Raw genomic sequence first — 23911 nt, 5'->3', positions numbered from 1 at the left:
AGCTGTTTGCCCAAGGTCCTGCTCTAGTCACTGCAGAGAAGTGGCTACTCTTAGGGCATGGTTCATTTAACATATTTTGCAGACTTATTTTATTGTATGGTGAGTTGTGTCTTATAAAAACCATACAGGATGCTGTAGTCTGAGTGTGAGGACCAGCTGTGGGGTTCAGTTCAGTTTCAGGCTGACACATTCTAAGTTCCTTTCTGGGCAGCTGTGTCTTCATGTGAGCATAGCATGTCCCTTGGAGCCAGGGGGAATGTCATCCCTGTGTCTGCCCTGGAAGGCACTGCTGGTGTCCCTGGGCCAGCCTCTGCTTGGTGGGATCCCTGACAGTGGGTGAAAGACTGGGCTGTATTCCTGTTATCAGGAACTCCAACTCCTGTGTTTCCCAACCTATGGTCATCTGTGACAGTGGTACATAGCCAGCTAGTATGTCACCTCCTGGCTTTCTTTTGGGTGCTGATCACTAGTTTTTAAAGGACACAGTGAAGAGCATTAAGCAAAATAATCAAAGATAGTCCACATTTTTAACAGGCATTTTATTGATAAGGCTTGCATGAATACAGTGCAGCACAGCAGAAAGGATTTTCTTAACTTTGTGATACTGTTGTGTTCCTAAAATTGCTTTCTGCTGACATTTTACTCGAACCTTTGATGAAAAGTGGTTAATTTAAGCACTGTTAAAAAGGCCTTGTATGGGAAGATAATGTCTGCTGTCATTTTCTATTTTTTTTACCTTGTTTCAGTAATTTACCTAAAGTGGTAATAATTTACCTAATATCAGTATAACTTTGGCAAAACATCTAGCCTTACCAAACAAGCAGGTGTTTTGGGAGATGTACTATGAGGATGGTAAACACCAGTCCATCTCATGGGTCAGTTGGATAAAAGGCTGCACTGCTGTTGAGACTATCTGCTGAGAGACAAATGTGTTTTAAGAACAAGGTTTGCTACTGACGTCAAATGGCCCCTTAGCCACTGCTGACCTAAGGAGGTGACAGAAAAAATATTGCCTTAAATATTTCCTAGCAGAATTAAATAGCAAGTACATTTATAAATCACTTTATAGATGACCAAATTAGTTATGGAATGCAGAAGTTTCCAGCTGTTATGTACAGATATTTTAGGAGTCATTAGGAGATAGTAACTCCTTATAACAACTCACATAGTTGATGATGTCTTGATCTTAAAAAATGAACATGGAAGTTATTGAATAGGGGGTTTATTTGCTCCAGAGATGTCTGTGACTGTGACAGGAGCCAGCCCTGGGGATGCCTGTAGCCATGAAGCAATACCATCCTTCAGTCCACTCTCAAGCATGGTCCACAATAGCTTATCTAACTGTTACTATGTTCAAACCTGCTGTTAAAAGAAATTTGTTTTCTTGTTGAGTGCTTCTGCAATGTCCATGTATTTCTCTGATAATAATGGTAGAAAGAAGCAGTCTGATTTCCTATCCAAAGCCCCTCTGGCCATCCATCTACACAGCCCTCCAGCTCATTTGCAATACCAGCTTTGTCACTGACCTGCTGTGCATTCAAAACAGCATCTGCAGGCTTTATTCATTGCTACACTGAAGTTGAGGATGAGCTGTGGACAGACATCAACACACTTAACCTCATTTCTCCTTTTAAATCCCTTCTTAGAGTCTCCTCTGCCATAATCCCTGGGAAAAAAAAAAAAAAGGTTAGTGATGTGTTACAGCCGCTGTCTCTTGTGTTGACTGATGTGGTCTCTTTATTTCCTCCTACTTCCTTGTCAACAATCCATATCCACTTACTGGACCTTTTTTTTAATGTTTAAATGTGGCTTTCTGGATGAGAATTATCTTTTTTTGTTCTCATGAGCACAGTTCCTACTGTGATTCTTCCTTGGCTGGGACTGCCAGATGATGTCCCCAGCACAAGGACCACCAAGGTGATTACAGACATGAAGTACCTTTTCTAGGAGGAGAAGCTGAGAGTATTGAGATTATTCAGCTTCAGGGTGACTTAATCGTGGCCTTCCAGTACCTTAAGGGAGCCTGCAAAAAAGATGCAGAGGGATTTTTTACAAGAGCATGTAGTGGCAGGACAAGGGGGAATGGCTTCAACCTGGAAGAGAATAGGTTTAGATTAGATACCAGGAAAAAAATTCTTTACTATGGAGATGAGACACTGAAATAGGTTGCCCAGAGAAGTTGTGGATGCCCTATCCCTGGAAGGGTCCAAGGCCATGCTGGATGGGGCTCTGGGCAGCCTGGTGGAGTGAAAGGTGTCCCTGCCCATGGCAGGAGGTTGGAACTAGATAATCTTTAAGGCCCCTTCCAAGGGGATTCTATCATTCTATGATTCCATGCTGCCATAACACACTGAAGAGAGTAGAGCTGTGATGGCTCAGTGCTTCAGAACTGTCACAGACTTTTTTACAGCACTGTGTGAGGAAAACAAATGTTATCATATTATAAAGATGAAAAATGATGGTGTATGCCCCTAATAAGGAATGTCCTTAAACGTTTCTAATAATTAGAAATATCTGAAATAGCTGGAATACAAATGTCTCTTTTTAAGAAAAGAAGGGCTTGTGGCATTCCTGAGTGTTTCGGATCTCTTGGAGCTTCCATTTGCAGGTTAAGTTCAGCACTGCTGAACATCAGGAGCTTGGGAAAGGGAGGTTTGAGTATGGATGGGACATTATTTATGATTCAACTATAAGAAATATATAAATGTATGATTGTTTTTACATAAAACACCTTACAGATGTTACTACTCAGTAGTTTTCTTAAAATATAGTTAAATTTCAGTATGTTTTTTTATTTCAATAAGGGTTAATATAATTGAAATAGTATATTTAGTCATCAAATATTTATTGAGATATAATAGCCTTCCTGTAGATTGTATACTCTGTAATGTGCTGTTAAAAGCATTTGCTTCCTTTTATTGAGATGTAAGGCCTACACACAATACATGCCAGTGTAGGGTGGGATAAAGTTTTAGCTACCATTTGGGATATGAATATTGCAGTTGCCATTGAATAAATTTTTTAAACCAATTGCCCTTGAATAAATTTTTTAAACATCTCTGTTAGCAAATCTGTGACTTGTACTCCTATTATGTAGGGCTCCCTTCCTAAAATCATGCTAAATCTCAATATATGGCACTTTTTTTAGTACATACGAGCATCATGATTTTAAATGTCACTGTGACACTTTTGAAACAAGTCTACCCAGGAGAAACTAAAGTTCATTTCCAGTGGTGTAAATCCTCTTAGTGATATCTCTGGATGACTCAGTAAAGCAGGTACTGTTGGAAGTTTGTGGTTTTGGCATGGAGAGTATCTCCATTTTGCATGACAGACAAGAGGAATGCATCCATGGCAAGCTGGCTCATTTGATGATGGTGGATTGAGGTTGCTGGCTTATGCTGCCAGGAAAGCTAGTGAATGGGATGATTGTTTAGCATTATTTCCATGTCTTCTGTATTTATGGGGTGTTTGTCACTATGTGCACACATGCTGACTGCATTTCTAGTTGGTGCTTTAACAGGCATGGAAAGGACTACACCATGATACTTTGTACTGGGCTGAAACAGGATGTAGAATGAAAAGTTAAAATACATAAAGCTCAGTCTTTAAAAATATTACATTTCTTGCTTATTGAGGAAGTCATATAGTTGGTCTAGAAATGGAAATAATTTAAACCCACAAAATGAGAAGTTTTCCCAAATGGAATTAAAATATATTTGAAAGGAAGATCTAAGATGCAACAAATTTCATTTATTGTTGTTTCTCTGGAGAGTCAGAATTTGGTATCCATATTCAGGATTGAGGAGCAGTTCAGTACCTGTGGGGCTCACTGCCCTGCAGACACTGTCAGCAAGGCTGCCCATCACAATGGCACTGTCTGTAGAGCTCACACTGGGTGCTCTCTGCCCTGCTCAGAGCCTCTGTTCACTTTAAGCAAACATCAAGTCACAGCAGCTTGGGTCAGCAGTGGTTTGACCCCTCAGTTATGTTGAGTGACTGAACATTATGCTGTGACTGAAGCCTCCTGTATTCTCTTTGAGCTATTTTATACGTGGCATAACTGCCACTTGGAATTTAGATTGACTGTAGTTTATCAGCTTAATCAGTGAAATATCCACGATATTTACCTGTTCTTCTAAAGTATTGAGCACTGTCTCTGCCTTGACACCACCAGGAAGGGGTGTGGGCTTCACCTTTCAGCCTTACTTCTGCATGTTCTTATGTCTGTGCATTAAGAGATGGTATCTTGTCTGAAGCCATCAAAACCTTTTAACTTTTTAACTTTCTCACCATCCACTGAACAGAGAAAGCTGTTAACATCCATTGAATGTAAACTTTCTTCAGAGCTAACAATGGGCTTTTTTCAGAGCTACTGAAGCTATGGTCTGCAACTTGCTTTGAGATAACAGAAAAAGAGAATAGTAAGAATCAGACCTATCAATATGCCATCACAGTATTTCTTTTGAGAGACCATGTAAGTTTGGCATTGCAAATAATTGCCTTAAAGCTTTTAATGTTCTTGCATTGCAAGAAGCTGAACAACATTTTCAGTGCCTATTCACAGTATGTGCTCCTGGCATGTATTCCTGCAGTCCACAACAGGCAGAAATCCCCTTGAATTAAATGGGCTTTTTGCCCAGTACAGTCTCTCATTCTAACTGAATTAGCAGTAGCAGACTTAACTATAAATTGTTTTTTTTTTTCACTTTGGGCATATTCTCTAATAATTACCCTCCTCTAGTAAATACTTCACTGTATCAGGGCGATACAAAAGCTTTTAATTTTTTTTAACTCAGCAACTATCTTTAATTCCAGGACTGGCTCTGTTGGAAGAGGAGTTTGTTTTATTTTAATGGTAAGAAATATCACTTTAAAAACAAACCTGAGTGTATAATTAGGATATTGCTTTATGGAATTACAATCTTATCATATGTGTAATTTGAAGTTCTTCCCCACTGAACACCTTCTGCTTTAGGGATTGGGATGGCCAGGTCTAGGAAGACTAGGTTGTTTTGGTTTTTTTAATGCTAGGTTTTTGTTTTTTTCCCAGGTATTCTCAATATTAGTATTGAGAAGAGGCTGATTCATGTTAGACTTCATTTTCAGTATGGATTTAATTCCACCTGGAATCAGAGTAGTGAAACGTGCTGCATGGCAGCTGGCACAACAACATTTTTAATCAAATAATAGATTCCAGCTGGTGGGGAGTAAACTGAGTTCTGAGGCAGACATGACTTAATGCAGATCTTCCTTATTTCTGTAATAAAATGCATTATTTTTGCATATGAAATAAATGGAGGAGGAGAAGTGAGGGAAAGCAGATTTTTAGGTTTGCTAGAAACACAACTAGCCATTATAACCTTGTAAGTTGACTTGAACAAGGGATAATGTGAGGTTCTGAGGTCAGAGTGGCAAATTAACCTGGACTCTTCTCACATATCGTGAAATGATTTCTGGTTTGCAGGTGAGCTTGTGATTGCAAGGGTCATTTTCTAGGCTCTGTCCTTGATTATTGCATTTTGTGCTCTTTAGCTGCCTACTATTGTGACTGTCATGAGGAATCATCCTCACAATAGTGTTCAGCCTTTTCCCCCTGCTTACCTGGCTAGGTTACAGTGCAGTGGTGAGAACAATTAACTCCAGCAGCTGAGTGGGGGTCTTTTTGGTGTCACTGAACTGAATATTGTTTCAGACAGGCCTTTTTCTCTGCTCTCTCGAGAAGTGAGAAGGTTTTGATAGAATTCAGATAACGAGGATCTTATCGATACCTAGAGCTGAAACTGTAATTGTGCTGCAAAGCCAAATGTAATAGTACTGGAAAGGTCAGTGCATGCTGGAAAATGTCAACAGATGCTGCATTTTCAATGATTTTTTTCTTGTTAGTTTCTATCCCACTATCTAAGCTCGGTGCTTAGCCAGGACAAGCAACTCATTCTTCACTTGATGCTTACTGGGTCTTAGTTCATGCTATTGAAAGAAATGTCAAATACTGCAAAATCCCCATACATTGGCTAAGGCTTTTTCTGCTGTTTTTCTGCCTGTCTGAAAGCTGTGAGTGATGGATGCTGGCTGGTTGCCTTTCTGTTATTTCACTGTTGGGTGTTCCTCAGAGCACTGGGGTGAGGTTGAGCAGCACCCCAGCAGACTCAGCAGGTCTCAGGAGAGCAGGTGTGCTGCTCACAGCTGGGATGGGTGAGCCTTGGAGGAGTGATGCCTCCCATCCCATCAGCTGGAGCTGCAGAGATTTGATATTTGATGCAGCCCAGCCTGGAAGTCAATAGAGCATGAAAAAGCATGTCTGATGTGAGAAGATGTTTCTAAGATGAGTGATCCCCATTCCCTCAGTCTCCCCGAAGGTCACTTGTTTCAGTCAGGAGCTGCTGCATGGTAGCAAGATCAAAGCCTTTGGAAGCAACCAGACCTTTTCATGACATTTGCTGAAAATGTGCTACAAGGTAAGTTTTCCCTTAAAAAAAAAAATAAAGTAAAAAATTTCTTTTTACTTTGGGTGGTCAGAATTTCATCCTCAGTAAAGGTCCTGTGGAAGAAGAATACTAAGAGACATTTTTTATGTCTGCAATTAACATAAATCTATTAATCCAGGCTAGCAAGAGAGAGAGTATTGATTGCAGCATTTTTACACTTCCTTTTGACAAGTTTGAAAAGTGATGAGAAAAAAACAAGGCCAAATTGATCTCATAATTTCAGGAGTTGTCTTGAAAATAAAAATAAATATTCACATAGCTTCAATTTATTGCCTGTATTATTTCCATGCTGTTTCTGTAGTTACTGTCTGTTGATGACAACATTGCAGCATATTTTAGAAACCTTTTGTGTTACATTTTGGTTTTGTCTCTCATTCCTCATGTAGCTTATTGATGCCATAAAAAACCCAAAAACCATGAAAATGTTTCTGAGTGTGAAAAATGCGCAGAAAAATAAAAAATAGTCTAAGTGTGGCAGATACTAGCCAGAGTTTGAAGGAGATGTTTAGGTAAGTTTTTTTTATTAAATGCTTTGAAAAGTTCATATTAAGTTTCTGTTGTGCACTGATAGTTCAAGAAGATGCACTGGAAGTCTGGTTGGCTGTGGCTGGTCAAACCCCACAGTTTATTTTGGTGCAAAGTGTGAGAGAGCTGAAACTTGCAGGGTTGGGGTTTTTTTCCATACAGAAGCAAAACTGGACCTTTTGGAAACATTTATGAAACAATATGGAGAGAAACTCTTGCCAAGTGTATTTTGGCCAAGCACTTTCCTGTAGCAACAGGAGCTACTCAGGTCTCTTGTCTGACACATCCTGGGCAAAGCTGTTTGATACAGACTGTCAGTGGCTTTTGGTCAGAGCTCACATCTCCTGCTTTCACCTGCTCTCTGTTCATCTGGACATCTTAACCCACAGCTGGGAAATATTTCTGACATCAGCTTTCTTAGGAAGTGATGTAACAGTGCAAAACATTTCGTCACCTTCAGTTTCAAACTGTGTTTGATAAATTTAGAACCAGCTTTTAAACGAAGCAGTGTAAGCAGTGGATGTGTTCACATTTTCAGAAGGATCCTGTGAGGCTTTACATTTTCTAAGCTGTGTGCTGATGCACATCACACACACACAGTTGAGATTGTGATGACTGAGATAGAAGTACTAGTTTGCTCTCAGCCTTTTTATCAGCAGTAGACTGGTTTTCATTTGGATCCATGTGCAAAGATTTGTGTGACATTTGTTGGTTTTAATGAAGTTGGGTCAGATTTGTAGGATTCATTTAAAGGAAAACTGGCAAATGAAGGTTAACAGATTACATATTGGCCATGTGGTTTAAGAAAGCAGATATTTCAGAAGTAATTAGTCTTTTTATAAAATAAACTAATATTATTGAATGATTTGTTTGATTCTTTCAAATAGTTGCTTGTGCTTGTAAATGCTAATTGCATGAGCAGACCTCTGTACTTTGCATGGGCAGAGTTATGTTTGTGTTGAATTGTTTGTTGTATTCATGCCAAAAAAACAACCAAAAAACCTCATTAAGTTCTGATCCTTCAAACGTGCCTGTGCTTAACGTGACTGCTCAAATCATGTTGCTTTGGCAATGTTGATTTCAATTCTTTGATCATGAAATACCTCATGTAAGGTGGTGATGGTGGGGAATTTATACAGCAGCAGTGTTGATCTGAATAAACAGTCATTAATGAGTACAAGTTGCACCCTTCCCTGGAGGCAGAAAACCATGTTTCTGCTGAGTTGATGAGTAAAATTAATTTGCTTACTAAAGATACTTCCTGTCTTGAGATCCAATTTGCTGCTGCTATCTTAGCCCAAACTCAGGCTTCAGAGTGAGTGTTTCTGTAGTTTGCAGAGATTTCTCTGGGTGTTCAGGCATTTTCTCCTGCCAGCTGTCTGTCAGCTGCGCCCCTTCGGCTCCGTTCCCTGAGCTAGACTAGGGATAGCACAAAGATATTTTTAAAGGTAAACAAGGGTATTGTTTGAGTGTCTTTACAAACAACAGAAGATAATTTGTTTGCCTACTGGAAGGGGAATGTTTACTATTTAGCAAGGAAGGAAAAGTACTATCCCTTCAGGCTTTACAGAGTGGAAAAAATTACTACTGCAGCTTAAAGCTGACTGGAGCCCCTGAACCTCTGATGTTAGATACCAGCAAGTACTGAGCTGAGATTCTGAACAACCCAGAGATCTAGCAGGGAATGGGCTAAGGTAAGACTAAGAGAGAAATATGGGAATAAAACTAAAAAAAAAAAAAAAAAGTACATAAATGAAGCATGGGGAGAGGAGATCAGCAAGGAGGTGGCAAAAGTAGATTTCTGTGATCGCTGCTCCAAAGAGTGGCTGGCAAACATTCCACCTGACAGCATTTCATATGCATTTTGCATGGCCAAAATTTCGTTTATAATTATAACTAGGTATTTGAATTTCTCCTGTGTGAAGTTGTTCCTGCATTGTTTTTCATGTTTATTTTTTCAAAGGAGAAAAAAAATTTGTAGACTCCCCAAATATTTTGAGAAGAAAAGCCAGGCATTTATTTAAGCTGGCTCTCAATACACAGAAAGTTGTCTCCAGAAGAAAATGCTAATATTTGACTTTGGACTTTCCTGGGAACACAAATAAACTGTTGTTTATTTTTTTGTCTTTGGGGGTTTTGTAGGTGTTTTTATTTCTTCCTTGTTCTTTTAAGTCTTTCTACTTATCTATCATCTTGCATAACTTTGATATTTATCTTTGCAATACAGTAATTTACATGAAGATCTGCAGGATTTCGAGATTATTTTTTTTTTTTTTACCGGTAGACAGAATAGGAAGTCCAAAATCATCTGTTTTCTATTCAGTATCTATTTTGTACTGCATGTTGAAGGAGACATATGCTGCTGCATGTCTGATGAGGCTAATTCTGTCTTTGCCTTGGTGGAGCTGTTCACACTGCACTTGCATTCTGATTAATTGAATGGGAAATTGGGTGTTTAGGTTCACAGTGGGCTCTCAGGGGGTTGCTTTGTTACAGCACTGACTTTGCTCAAAGCTCTGCAAAACTCACCCAGCATCAGGTCCAGCCCAACCTTCTGCTATCAATGTGTTCTCTTTCCTGAGGTCATCCAAGGGAAGCTAGGGGTGGCTGAAAGCTTCAGCTTTGGGTATGGTCTTGCAGTGAAATTAAAATTGAGTCATGGTAAGGTGACTTGTGGGCCAGACTATTGTAGCATTTTCAGTAACTGTGCATCAGAGACTCATGAAACTAGAACAGCTGTAAAGGTGAGAGTTTTTGAGCAGGAAGTTCCTCCTTGACTCCAGAGCATTTATCAAAGTCAGGGGTGTTGCTGAGGGTGGGCTGTGGCCATGACCATATGGTCATTTCACTCCCTGCATCTGAGCCTCAGTGAATGGCATTGAAGGATTTCCTTTTAATGGGCATGTTAAACATGGGACAAATTCAATTTTAGTATTGTCATTTAAAGTAATTTCTGATACAGATGATTTGCTGGCCAATGAGATGTTAGGTCTGCCATAATTTGGGGCTTGTCCAAGTTTCTGTTCCTCTAAATGCAAGTGATCTAAGTGATGGTTCAGCTGTGCACAGTGCTCTTCAGGACTTTAATGCAGATAAGCTGTTCTGACCATGATGATGAATAGCTAAAACTCCTAAACAGTAATTACAGAATATTCCTGCCATCACCTCCTTATGAAAAACCCTCACATGCCAGTGTGGTTGACTGTTACTCTCATCCACTGTGAGTGGAAACTGCTTTAAAAAACCACATATCTCAGAGTTTCCCAGGGTCATTTTTAATGGAGAATATAGTCTTAGTATTGAATACTTGAAAATGTCACCAAAAATTTGTTTGAAAGAATAATGAAAAATTCACAAAAAAATCTGAGTTGTTATCAAACAAAAGACACTAAGTCTTGAATAAATACTGCTGTAATGAAGCATATAATATTTTTATGTATAATATACTTGTATATATGTATATATAATATTTTATATATACACTCACAGTGTGTAAAATATTCTGACAAAGTATTCCTATTCAGGTAGTTCACCATGCACTGTTAACAAAGATACTTGTCCCAGCTTTACTGAAGCAGGGATAGTAAAATTCTTGTAGAACCTAAATGTGTTATGCATGTAGAGTAGAAATGTCTGTCACTAGATTGCATTGCACTTAGGCTCATGATGACCTGTCTTTTCTCTTTACTTTGATTTTCCCCTGACTTGTAGTTACTGAAGTCCCCAAGGATTACAGGGGCAGAGTGCCTAAAAGTGCTCTTTAATGCTTGACAGCATGGCTCTGACAGTGTTAGACACACATTTTAAGCACACTAACAATTGAAGGATAATGCTGTACATAGTGTAGAGGGGTTACAGAAGAGACAAATAGGGATTTTGCAGCTTATAATGAAGAGAGTCTTTGATATAACAATTTCAAATATTAGATTAGGGTGTATATAATGTAAAACTCCTTTTCAGTTGTGCTGTAAATCTAATGGCAGGATTTGGTTGAAATGAGCTCTTGTGGTCTGCAAGGAAGAAAATCAATCAGGATGCACCTTATCATTTTGCTATATCATTGGTAGGGATGCAATTAAATTCAGTCTGAAAGGTCACAGTGTGGGGTATGCATTAACCTTACACTAACCTGGTGTATGATACTGCCACTGAGAGCGAGTTAATAATGATATCAGTTGGAGCTGCACATTTGTTCTTTCTTTTTTCAAACATATCTGTGTTCACACACGCTTCTAATTACATCTTTATGCATAATATTAGCAGATATCTGGAATATTTGCGGGGCTGTTAATTAGGTTAGACTAGTGTACAGTGGAATGTACAGCAGAGTTCCACAGCTGGTGGCCAAACCCACTCAAACTCACTTGCTGGAGTTCATGTTAATGCAGGAATATGTCAGTGAGACAAGGCTTTGTTTCATTTCCAGACTCTGATGGTGTTTAAAGCAGCAGCTGCAAAAAGTGGATTTACTTTCAAAGTGCAATAGAATTTCTGAATGCCATTTGCATTATACATGTTTACTCCAGATGACAGAAATTAAATTTGCTATTGAGAGTTGGACAAGTACTTTGGTGGTGAAGATTGACCTTTTTAACCCATTAAGTTATGGGGAGATATTTGATTTTATGTTTGATTTGGGAGGCCTCTTTAAAAGGAATCACGTTTCCCAGATTACCTATTGAAGAAAACCAGTGTAGTGCAACATTGAAACAGTAGTTCAGTTTCAGGGACAAGGCAGAGAAATTACATCCATCACTTCTTTTGCAGAGGCTTGCAGTTGCAGAAGTTGTCAGATTTTTACTTCTAAAAAGCATTTTTGTTCCTCCCTGGAAAGCCACTTTTTGTTACTTGAGATTGCAGACTTTCTAAAGAATTTGTTGAACACTGGGGCATGAGAATGAGAAATACAATATGTAAACTTCAGATTTTGAGATGCTGCCAGGGGAAGTAGATTTTGGAAAATAACAGCCTGTTAGGCCAACCTCTAGAATACATAATATTTTAGAACAACATAAATGGAAAATGGGATAAAATAAAAAATAATTAATAAATATTTTTGTGCCAAGGTTAGCTGTTTCATCTTCTTCAATTCTGTTGCTAAATAAAAGCAATAGACGTGATTCATCTCAGTCTTGATAAAGAATTTGAATGTGGTACCCACATGGAGATCTATCAATATGGCAAGAGAAAAAGAAGATTCATAGAAGAAATTTTAAATATGTTGAGAATTGAATAAAGAGATCTCAATATTTATCTTTAAATGGGAGTGTTGGGCCAAAGGGAATCTGCTAATTAAATTCCTCAAAGGAGATAAAGCATGTTTAATATTTTTCTATCATTGTCATAAGTAAGTAATAATATGCTTATGTATTTGACAGGTGACAGAATTCTTACAAATTTATAGGTGACTCGAAGCTAAGAGTCACTGGTGTTTCAGAAGAGGATCATGGCATCTTACAAGGATTGTGTTTTCTTCTGAGCTGGTGAGATAGGTATGGCATGAAATGTAATGGTGCAAAGTGCAAGGTCATTCTATTTACTCTGGGTAAAGTGAAGCCAGGCAATAAAAAGCAGTCCCTGATTATCTCTTTGCACTTTCCCAGGTGTAGCAGAGGTAAAAAATAAAGAGCAGCTTTAGGATGGAGCATCATGGAGTTCATAGAAGGGACTCATGAGTTTCCTTGCAGTCCTGTGCTGCTGTATTTATTTGAGGTGTTTCTCTTGAGGAATGGGATGTGCATGTGCTCTCTGTGTGTGGATGTTTTAATTAAATTGCTAGCTGCTTCCATGTGTTTGGAGCATTCCCCAGTGGTGTCAGTGTCAGTGCACTGTGAGCAGCAGGAAGGATGATGTGTTCTTGTGCACGCAGCTGCAGCACAGCAGGAAAGGGGGAGACTTGAGAGAGAGCAAACTCTGCAGCTCCTGGAGGGATGGTTGTCAGTCATATCCTCTGATCCCAGGCCCTTTGCTGCTGTGGGAATGTGTGGGTTTCTGCATCTCTTTGGATGATCAGCCATCACTGCTCATAAGCACTGCTGAAATAATGGTCTGCCTGCAGAGAAATAGAAAAAAACCCTTTTTACAGCACATGAGTTTTACTCTCAGAAGACAAGAGAGAGCCATGTCCTGATGGTAAGAGCCACATCCCATGTTTTTGCAGTTCCCAAAGGCAGGCTGGAGCTCTTAAATTGATTGTTTGAATTGGCTTTCCATGGCAGGCACACTCTGGGTGAGTGTGAGCTGTGCTGTGCCAAGGGCAGGCATGTGCAGGTACCCTTGGTACCATCACTGTGCCCTGGGCAAAGCACTGCTGCTTGGACACTGCCACTGGGAGGGGATCTGGGTGCACTGGGGAGGGAGCTTCAGTGTCAGAGGAGGATGTGGTGGGGATCTCTGTGCCTCAGGGTCAGACTGCAGCTGAGCTTGTGGTGCTTGTGTTGGGTCAGAGCAGCTGCTGCTTCTTCCCCACTTCTGTGGCTGCTCATCTTCCCTCCCTGCATGTGTTCCTTTGAGGTTTGTTGGGCTCTGTGGGTTTCAGGAGAAGACGTGTAACTATTTCTGTTCTCCCTAATCATGAAAAAGCAGAATTTAAGATTTCACAGCAAATCCAGCCATTAGTTTCATTTATTTATATGCTAATGCTAATTTTGCCTTAACTATCATACAGTGGATATGACAGTTTACTCCACTTAGGGTATATTGCTTTTTGGATTAGTTATGACCATGGTTATTGGTAGTGGGATTGTATCTTGAAGTAACTGCTGCTTTTTTTTTTTTTTTTTTTTTTCTTCCCCTTCCTATTATTCTCACCCAGTTTCCATGCTAGCACTGTTTACCCTTGACATGAATGATTATTTCTTCCAAATATATTAAACACATTAATCAAGTTTTCATGGCTGAAGCAGATTTAATATGCATTTTTAGGAAAGTGTTGGACAGATTTCAGTGTTGTTATTCCAAGAATTTTACTTGCTGATTTACTGTGCTTTGAGAGTAAGATTGTCTTTTGTGTCAGACGTGCAGCATGGCAAGCCAACAAACATGAGAATCAAGAGTGACTTGGTGCTACAGACAAGAATGTGTGATTTTTCTTTCTGTCATCTAGTTCTGTTTAATCCCAACAGAAATGGCACATCTCCCACTTCCCTGTGAGTACAGCTTCTGCATTTCTGCAGTGAATCCAGGACAGTTTCATCAGGGCTTTCCCCAAGGGGACAGAGGCACTGTGGCACTGCCCACTCACTGCTTGTCTGAGAAAAAACTGCTTCACAGTCCAAATGAGTGAAAGGATTTTATTTTTCATGGCATAAAGACCAATGAATGTGCTCAGAGACTGTACACTTCACTCTGTAATTTTCTGTCTGATTATGCCTTAAAATTGCAGAGCAGTTGTATTATTATTTTTATATAGCAGTATCATCAGGGTTCAAGAATGCTTCTTAACTGGCATTGAACTTGAACCTGAACTCTGAGATCCATGGGTTTATTCACTTAATATCTCTTGATATTCACTAATAATCACTACCTGCCTTATCACTGTCTCTTCTTGAAGAAGGCAGAAAAAAATACAAATCAGTTTGAACAAACTCATGAGATGAAGTGATTAAGGTCTTTGTGCCCTTATTACATAAAAGGAAGAAAACTGGATCAGAAGTTCACATCCTAATTATTGCTGCAGTTATAGTATAGTGTGGGAACTATTGTGTTTTAGACAATAAGCGATGCTTTTTCAATCAGAGGCCTTATTATTTTTGCTTTATTACTATCAGCATCACAATTCTGCCAAATGAAAATATGTGTCCAGACATTCCATGGTCTTCTTGCTTTTCACAGTTCATTTTTTCTTTATGTTGATGTGTGCAAGTTCTTTCACCTTGATTTGAAACTTCTTAATGGTGTAGACAAAAAATTGTACATTCCCACATTGTTAAACAAGAAATTTGTAGTTCTTCTTACCCTTGGAATAGGCAAGGACCTAAGAAGATTACATTTCAGAAGATTGATTTCTGCTCTTCATGTAAAAAGAAAATCTATTTCTAATCTGGTTTGGGATGAGAATTCATAGTGACCATCTGTGTGAAAATTTTACCCATAGCAATTTAATTAAAAAAAAAAAAAAAAAGGCTCAAAATATCAATGCTTTTCTTTTGCTTTTTTTCTCTCCCTGAGTAACATTTTCTAGTCTGGAATCTCAAGGAAGAACATCTGCTTCAAAGATGTCTTTGGAGGTTCTGAGTAATTATTCCTCACCTTTTTAACAAATTTTTCCATCATGCTGCCTCATACAGACAGTAAAAAGTCTCCAGCTGTTATGGGCAAAGTCTATAGCATAAACATTCATCTCACTTCATCAGAGATACAACCATGCTTCACTCCTTAATATTGATGTCTTGTTCATCTTTTTTCTTTAAAAAAAAAAAAAGACATTGTGATTTCCATTAATAATTCACAATTTTGACAGAATCTTTTTCTAAAAATGATAATACCTCACATTTCAGCCTATTAAAAACCAAAATTACAATGGATTTAGACAGAAGGCTTAGGAAGTCCAGTCTGCACATGCATTTTTCATTATGATTGACAACCTGTTTAGAAATTCAATGTTTGCAAGTTCCAGCCCAGATTTTCACTAGGTCTCAGTGAATATTTATTTGGAATTCACAAATACTTCATAGCTAGGCTGCATTCTATCCCCACAGGAACATTTTTCCACTGGACATTCCAACAGTTATTCTTTATTCACATAAATACTTCAACAAATATTCAACAGCCACATTACATTAAACAGTGTACTTACATTCCTGTAATGTATTGACATTAATCTCAATACAAATGTGAAATGTTGATTGCTTGTGCCTGGATGTTCTCACTGCAGCACTCTATTAGGTTAAGGATGCTACTGGGTATCAGAGGGGAGCACTGTTCCCAAAACTCTTTGACCTGGTTCACTGCAAGAAAGCAGTTAAAAGCCAACATGGAGATGAAAATATCTTTCACAGCTGTGACAGCACAACATATGTTACTACTTTGTGTGAAAATGAGCAGAGACAATTTAAATTCTGCATTTGGCCCATTAGTCTTATGGTGTTTTTTCTTTGACAATAACGATGCCGTTGGCAAAACCTCTCCAGAAAGGACAGAGTGGGTATTCCTGCAGAGACTGCCTAGTAGACTGGGATGCTCCTGGCACACTGATAGTTGTAGCAGATGTTTCCAATTAACTGTAATAATTCTGAAAAATAAATGAACTTTCTTCAGGATCTCCTTGATGAATATTGATGTGGTAGCAGTCTCCCTCAGCCTGGAAGTGCTCACAGTAGCAGTGCTTGGGGTGGGCAGGATAAAATATTGAAAGGTGATGATTTGCCACAAAAGCTGAAGATTCAAGTCCTTGCATGGGATAGAATTAGGAAGGAACTTTTGTCTAAGTTTCTTTATGTGTTCTGGCATTGCTCTTCCCAGGCAGTCAGACCCTCAAGGCAGGCTTGCCATGAGACACCACAGAGAGCTGCACTTGGTGTGGCTGTGCAATGGGGTAGCAGAGTCAGCATGGAGGTTTCTGGTACAGATTTTTTCAGGGCTTCAGGACTCTTGTTGTGTGCTGTCCCCAAACAGATGGCAAGCACTACTGTCTAATTTAAAAAAACAAAAATAAGGCAAAGAATCTTGCACAGAATTTAATATGGCTTTATTTTAGCATAGCTGCATATCTTGGTAAGTCTATTTTGCTTTCTTTTCTTCTTCGTAGGTGTATTTTTTTTTCATACTTGTAGCTAAGTAGTTTTAATTTGAACTTGATGATTTCTGTAGTTTTATTTTTTGAAAGTACCAGTATTTTTGCTAGTTCTATTTGTTACTCTCTTCATAACTTTATTGCAAGACACATTTCTGATTTCACATAGTTCTTTCTGTACTCCTAAGCTCTTGTATTTATAATTTCTCAGCTTATATAGTATATTCCACTTCTTGACAGTGATGGCAAGTGTAATTTCTTTGGTTTTATCTTTGTCCCTTTTAAAATCTAAAGCCACAAATGAGGTTATTTGAATGAGACATGCTCTGTTACATATTTTCCACATTAGCTCTCCAAAGCCTCCTCATCTGCAACATTCACAGGGTGTTCTGCTGGAGATGTCACACAGTCAAGATCTGGTTTGGAGTGGTGACCAAGCTGGCTTTTGGGATCCAAGCCTCCTGGCTGGTGTTGCTGCCCCAGTAATATGCCTCTTAGATGTAAAACCACTGGGAGTTAATCTTCCCTTTAATTCCTATTTATGGCTCCTGCCCTTTTGTAGGAGGGTATTAGTGTGGTTGTGATGCAGACCCATTGTGTGGGCTTCTGCCTGTTGCTGTCCTTTGACACAAGCCTTCAGTTACTCCACACTGCTTCTTTTGGCTTCTAGAAACTCAGCTTCTCAGGCTGTAAAGGGTGTAGTGCTTCTTTAGAGAAAGCCCAACTGACTGTATATAATCCTAAGCCACTTGTTTTTCCAGTATTTTACTGAACATTATCTGCTTTCAGTAGAGAATTGCATGTTTAAGAGAAAAAAACTTTAACACTATCAAATAGTTCCCTCGCAAGGCTTTAAAAAAAGGGAATTGTTTGCAAAGCAAACTTTCTTGCTCATTGTCACCATTTGGGAGTGTCTCTAGTTTGCTGCTGAGTCAGGAAAATGCAGAAGATGGGCTCTTTGCAGTGGCAGGAATCCTTCTCCTCTCATATGTGCAACTCTTTCATTTTCACACATTTATCCACCTTTCAGACACTATTAGTGAGAAAATAACATTACATGGAGGGGTAGGACTGTTTCTTTTGTCTTTTTTACAGTTGAGGATAGGAGGATGATGCTGAGTCAAAATTACCATCTCTGTAGCTCTTTTAGGGCTAGCACTAAAATAAGAATAAGATGTGACAAGAGTTCTTGAGCAAATGGAAATTGTAAAGCTGAAAACACAAATGTGAAAGACAAATGGTTCCTGTGAACTCCCATCTGTATTGAAAAAGACTATGTCAAGAGCAGGCTTTAAACTTTTTTGGCTGCATGCTTGTGTGGGACAGAATGTATTTAAAACAATTCTGTAAAAGCTTCTTCCTAAGCAGGCGTGTCTGGAGAAATAAAGGATTGATGCAGCACCACAGGCTCACAGTGGGTGAAGAGGTGTTGGTCCTGCACACAGGATCAGGTTGTGGCCTTACCCACCTGCAGAAAGCCAGAGCCTTCCTAATGATTTCAACAGAGCAACTGCACAAAGACTTGTATAGGAAAAAACAGGATTGGAAGTGGCAAACATGATGGGAATACAGCTTTTCAGATTACTTGCTGTGATTTTTCACCTTTGTTTTAACCACTTCCTGGTTAGACTGCTGCAAGAACAAAACCATGGTCTTGTAAAACATTTTTCTGGGCATTTTAAAAGATGCTCTTGCAGCATAGATGAAGCATTAATGTAGCAGTGCTTTGGTGTGCCTGGGGGATTTATGTTGTGTTGGTTCAGTGATGTATCAAGTAAGCAATATGCAGTGCTGTGAGGCTGCTAACACTGTTGGAGGAGAGGGGCTGGAGCAGCAGGCAAGGGAAGGACAGGGGTGCTGCAGCAAAGGGGTGGCTGAAGAACAGGAGCAAGGAGCAGAATTCAGAGAAGGCTGGTCCTTGACTGGTCTTGTCTTTGTATCTATGAACAGTGGTTTTGCACATAGTGAGTGGTTAATATGTACTTTGCCTGGAGGCATGACTTCAGGTTCTTCCCCTTTTATGCTCTCTCCTCTGTTAAATATTGTTATAAAACCCCTAAATAGTATGGTGAGTGGGTTTCTTTTGTTGTGTTGTTGTTGTTTTGGTTTTTTTTTAAGAATCTGTTGGCAATTATTATTATATCAGTAAGGAGCAATATAAAAGCTAAAGCATTTGATGCCTCTCGTGCTTGTTTGACAGCATTAAATTACTACAAAGAATGCCCGTTTAAATATGCAAATATCTAAATGACTGCTTAACTTACTCACATTTTTGCATTCAGCTCTTCCTGTGCTATATGAGCTTAGGATCAAGCAAAATAAGTTTTATTTTATCAGGATTTGGAATTAATTGAAAGACTGAACTTAAGCCAACTAACAAAGCAGTAAAAGCTTGATGGGGAGAGGCAAGGAGATTTCTGTAATTTTTGAAAGTGTATCTGCCAACCCAGTATATCTCTGTCCTAATAGAATCACTTGGAGAATATCTGCATATATCTGGTATTTTGTGTTCTTAACATCTGGGTTTTATTTTGAAGTGGCTGCATATGTGAAATACCCTCATTTGAATGTACTTTCTTGGTGTTCTATAAAATTAGGAAAGTAAAACAATGAAGAGATCCACTTCAGTTGGGATTATTGGCTAAGATGCTTCCCATGTCAGGAAGTGCTGATTTGTTTCCCAGGCTTTCCAAGCTGATGTTTCTAGGAGATTTGTCCAAGCAAAGCTATTCAGGCTTTGACATAAGGTGAATTCTGGTATCTAATGCTTGGAGGATGCTAACAGCCACCCAAAGATTGGATTTTTAAAATGATGGAAAAAGAGAATGAATGTTTTGTCTTTCCCTTCCTCAGTTATTAAAAGCAAAGGTGGGGAGGGTACAATTACCATTTGTTGAACATTATTCCTGAAACACTTCAAAAGGACTGAGGCTTTCCTAAACATTCTGCATGATGAATTTGTTTCTTCTGCCCCACTGAATTCAAATGAAGTGCTTCTTCTTTCAGTGTGTAAGGCCCACTCATCTTGTCCCTGGCTGGAATGTGAGCAGCACTTTGCTGCCAGGATTCCCACGGTGGCAGCAAGCAATCTTGCTGCAGTTAAGATGCTCTCCATCATCGTGGGACTGTCACTGTGTCTCCGAGGCAGCAGTCAGGGTCCCAGTGGGGAAGCTCACAGCTGGCTGCAGCTGCTCCCATGCCTTCTTCATGGAGGGAGGAATGCACATGAAAAAGGAGAAAAACTGTAATGAAATCCATTAACAACTGTTAGGAAGGAAGCAAGCTGTGCAGATGAATTTTAGTGGAACAAAAGCTATTTATGCAAAGCCACCTTCTGTGTTACAATAAGTGATGGCTGTGTGTGCCCCTCTTCCCAGGCCTTGCTGGGTGGCAGGGCAGTGAAGGTGGGGACCCCCAGACGTTTTCCTGCTCTGACTCAGCACTGAGCACCCCAGGTGTATTTCCTGGCTGTGGGTGAGGTGTGCCAGGAGTCCTGCCCACTGGCTGCCCAGGCCACTGCTTTCTCCATGGTCAAAGGAAGGATCTCTGTGAAAAGCAGGCTCACAGTATGGAGAGGAGAGGGATGTATGTACTGGACTTGGGGAGAAGCACATGGGGCTTCTTTTCTTCTTCATCTCCCCTCAGGCTTAGTAGAAAATATTTTTCTCACATCCCTGGCTGTCCATCTGGCTGCTTTGGTGTGGGAGAAAACACATGCTGAAGCCCATACAATTTGCATGGATTTAATGCAAATATCAAAACAGAATTTCAGGAGTTGGTTAAGTATGTGGTTTTTTTTTTTCTTTCTAAATGGCTAATGTAATCTTATGTGGTGTGTGATTACATCTTCTGGCAAAGCTTGCTTGATTAAGTAAATCCCATTTCTGGGATTTAGGATTTTATGCTAGTATCTCTCCCAGTTCAATGAGTTGGCATAGGAAATTCTGTTAAGTGTCTTCTCCAGTGCATTTAGTCCAGTGTGGAGTCTGGAGGTGGTGAATATGTTCACTAACACTCTGGCTGTCTCAGCCACTCATGTAAATGAAGAAGTCACATTTGAAGAGTTTTAAAAAAATCTTATCATCCACAAGTTACTGCAGGTTTCCTTTAGACATTATATTATGTTCTTACTGGCAGAGTGATTGGAAAGGTCATTTTCAAAAGGGAGAGGCATACACATATTCTGGGGAGTCCTTGTTGGGACCCTGGTCAGAGCAGTGGTGCTCTGCACTCTCCATCTGTCAGTCCACTCCACATGTCACCTCCTGTGCACAGGAGGAGGGTGGTAGGTGGTGACACCCAAAAAACAGCTGTCTGCAAAACTCACCCACTGAAATGGGGGGGAGGCTGGCCAGGGTGCTCTGCCCCAGCACTTCCCATTTGGCAGTGCCTGCTTTACTGAGCCATGCTCCTGTAGAGCCTTCACTTTACAGGGTCACCTCTCCCTTGCAGGTGGCTTTTGTGTACCAAAGGCTGCTGGGCTGGGGGCCTGCCAAAAGCTGGGTCTGCTTGCTAGCTGGAATGTATTCTTGATGCCTAAGATAGCTTTCATTGTGTTGGTACTAGTTATTTATAAAAACCTAAGCCAATGAATGTCTGTCACAGCTTTGCTCTGTGACCAGGGCAAAGCCTTTACTAGCAGATACTTTGAGAGCTTTTATGGAGTTCCCCTGGTGGACAGACAGCTCTGGCTTGTTGGGCCACTTCCCTCTCAGAAGTGATTGTTTAAAGGATACTTCAAGTCAGGGCAGGGCCCAGTTCCTCAGCACCCTTGTGTAAGACTCGTTTTATCAGGCACTTGGAATATTTGCTCTTTTACATTCCTTTTTAATTAGTCTCTGGATTCTTTCAGTTCAGTCTGGTGAACCAAGCTTGGGTGAGGCTTTCAGATATGTCTCCATCCATCCTTGACAGGTATCTCTAAGGGAGAACAAAGCATTGAAGGACAATATTAGATTAAAAAGCCAGGTAGTGTGGAGTCCAGGCAAGAATCATAAAATCCCACAGCAGCAGAAAGGAGGTGGAAACACCATCTCTTACTGATCTGCTGTTCACCTGCTTCAAAAGCTGTTTGAATCAGAGGGGTCAGCAGATCCTTTAGGATTTTTTTTCTTTTATACCAGAAACATAGGTCAAACTATGGGCAGCACTGATGGATTTCAGTCAAGTGTCACATGAAGCAGCTGCAGGGGCAGCCAGCTCACTGCTATATCCTGTGAGTACTCAGGAGGACAGCACAAAGAGCTTTAGTTGCATTAAAAATGTTTGATGTAGTTAACCAGCTTTTTGTTTGGATTGGGTCTGAGGTTGTCCATCTTGTTTTTCCTGATTTTTAAACCAGTTTTCACTCTGAAAGATATAGTGATAATCAAAGAGAGCAAGAACGGTTAGCTGACGGTCTACATCCCATCCTGTTTTTCCTGAAATTAAACTTTGAGTATTAATACTATCTTAACTCACTGTGGTTAAACAAAGGTTCCTGGGGGGGCAGGTGTTTTTGTGGTTTTTATGTTCCTTGTTTTATGAATAAATAAATGCTGTGGACACTTTTATCACTGATGCAATACTTAAGTGTGCTTCCAGTGCTTCCACAGTTTCTGTGTGGCAGTGGCTGTGGTAAGAGGACTTATATAGTTTGTGCAAATGCTTGTACAGAAAAAATAGTATTTTAATAATTACTTTTCATATACTGCAGTTTCCTGAACAGAGATTTATCTGGTATGTTTTTGCTGAGTAGGATGCCACCACTCATGGCAGAAAAACTGGGATAATTCAAACAGGTCTGACAGGATCAGGACTCAGAAATGCAAGTCAGCCATCGGAGGCAAGATGCAGAGAAGTCATGGGTAGTGATAAAGTGGTGACAAAGCTTCTCCCTGTCACAGCTTGTCAACAAATGACAGGAGAATGTAATTTTTTGCTTCTTGCGCTTATAATCTCAAAATTAAACCCTTGTAAGTAGATTTATATCTTCTGGTGGCTATTTTCTTGATTAGAGTGCTGTCACTTCCATTTCCAGAACCTCTGCCCACTAGTATCTTATTATTTTGAGCATACTCTAATCATATTGGACATTTTTTTTAAAAAATCATATTCCCTTGTGCATTAGAGTTTAGCAATTTGATTTAGATAATCAGATCTTGTCCATGTATTTAAATAATGCAGGAGGGTTTCTCCTGGTTAGATATCACAATGTGGAATAATGGATTTGCAGAATTTTTTAGCCAAATCTGAAAACACTTGGATATCTTGTGTCAGAAAGATCTTTTACCTGAAATTTAATTAAGGAGTGGGAAATAAGAGAAGTGGGTGAATGCAGGAGAGGATTAAGAAGAAAAAACCTCTGTTCCTTCAAGATTTTGGTCTTGTTAAATGGTGTAAAAAACTCTTGTCATAGAATAGTTGGGCCTTATAAATGGCATAAATTTGAAAATTAGGAAGAGTGGAAAATGAAAACTTAGTAATTTGATTCCTTTCTCCATTTTTAACAAAAATGAGCAAGCTGCAGGGAAAATAAAAGACAGCTGAAGTCAAAGGAAGCACATTTGTAGCCATCTATGTCCTAATGAGTAACATTAGGAAGCCATATGTAAGTATTTAGTCTTGACTGTAACAGATTGAATACATTTGGTCTTGTCTGGAGGAAACAAGCCTTAATCTATCAAGTACATGGGTGAAAAAAACAGTTGGAAATTCTGGTTACTACAAAGGGAAACCAAAAAGTCATGCTCAAATGCTTTCATCTTAGATGAGGGGAAAGTTTCAGTTCCACTATCAATGCTTATCAGACAGGTGAGAAATAAATTTGCAAATTGCATCAGTTATTCTTAAGTACTTTGCTGGGTTTGTAGTAGTTTGTAATGTTGCAAGCAAATTGCCATAAGAAAAATTATTTAAGAAAATTATTTGCATTCTTGTAGTACAGAATATTAGACTTAGATTGTATTGGTAGATGTCTGATCTTTGTAAGGCTTTGGTTTGACTGTTCTGTGAAGGGGCTTTGGACACATGCAAGTTATGCCAAGCTAAAAATCCACATGACCTGAGTTAGTCAAGAGTTAAAGAGCTTTTAGCAGAGAGCAGAGCATAGACCCAAATGATCTGTGCCCAAGTAAAACACTTCAGTTTGATCAATAGCTCAGAATGAAATACAGACCTCTCAGCA

At 39.5% G+C, this 23911-nt stretch overlaps 1 protein-coding gene across 5 annotated transcripts in view; it reads left to right on the top strand.

The window, feature by feature from the left end:
- Nucleotides 1–23911, top strand: part of PAG1 (phosphoprotein membrane anchor with glycosphingolipid microdomains 1) — a 108216-nt gene that overhangs the window by 31404 nt on the left and 52901 nt on the right. Inside the window, exon 1 of one of the 5 annotated variants that reach the window (XM_079300073.1) lies at nucleotides 8631–8707. The exons of the other annotated variants lie outside the window; for them this stretch is intronic. The gene's annotated coding sequence lies outside the window, so the exon portion shown is untranslated. Of the gene's footprint in view, nucleotides 1–8630; nucleotides 8708–23911 lie in introns of those variants that run through there. 5 annotated transcript variants of the gene reach the window in all.

Source organism: Erithacus rubecula (assembly GCF_903797595.1).
Source record: "Erithacus rubecula genome assembly, chromosome: 3".
In the NCBI taxonomy this organism is placed as follows: domain Eukaryota; kingdom Metazoa; phylum Chordata; class Aves; order Passeriformes; family Muscicapidae; genus Erithacus; species Erithacus rubecula.
This window is presented reverse-complemented; position numbering and strand designations above follow the sequence as displayed.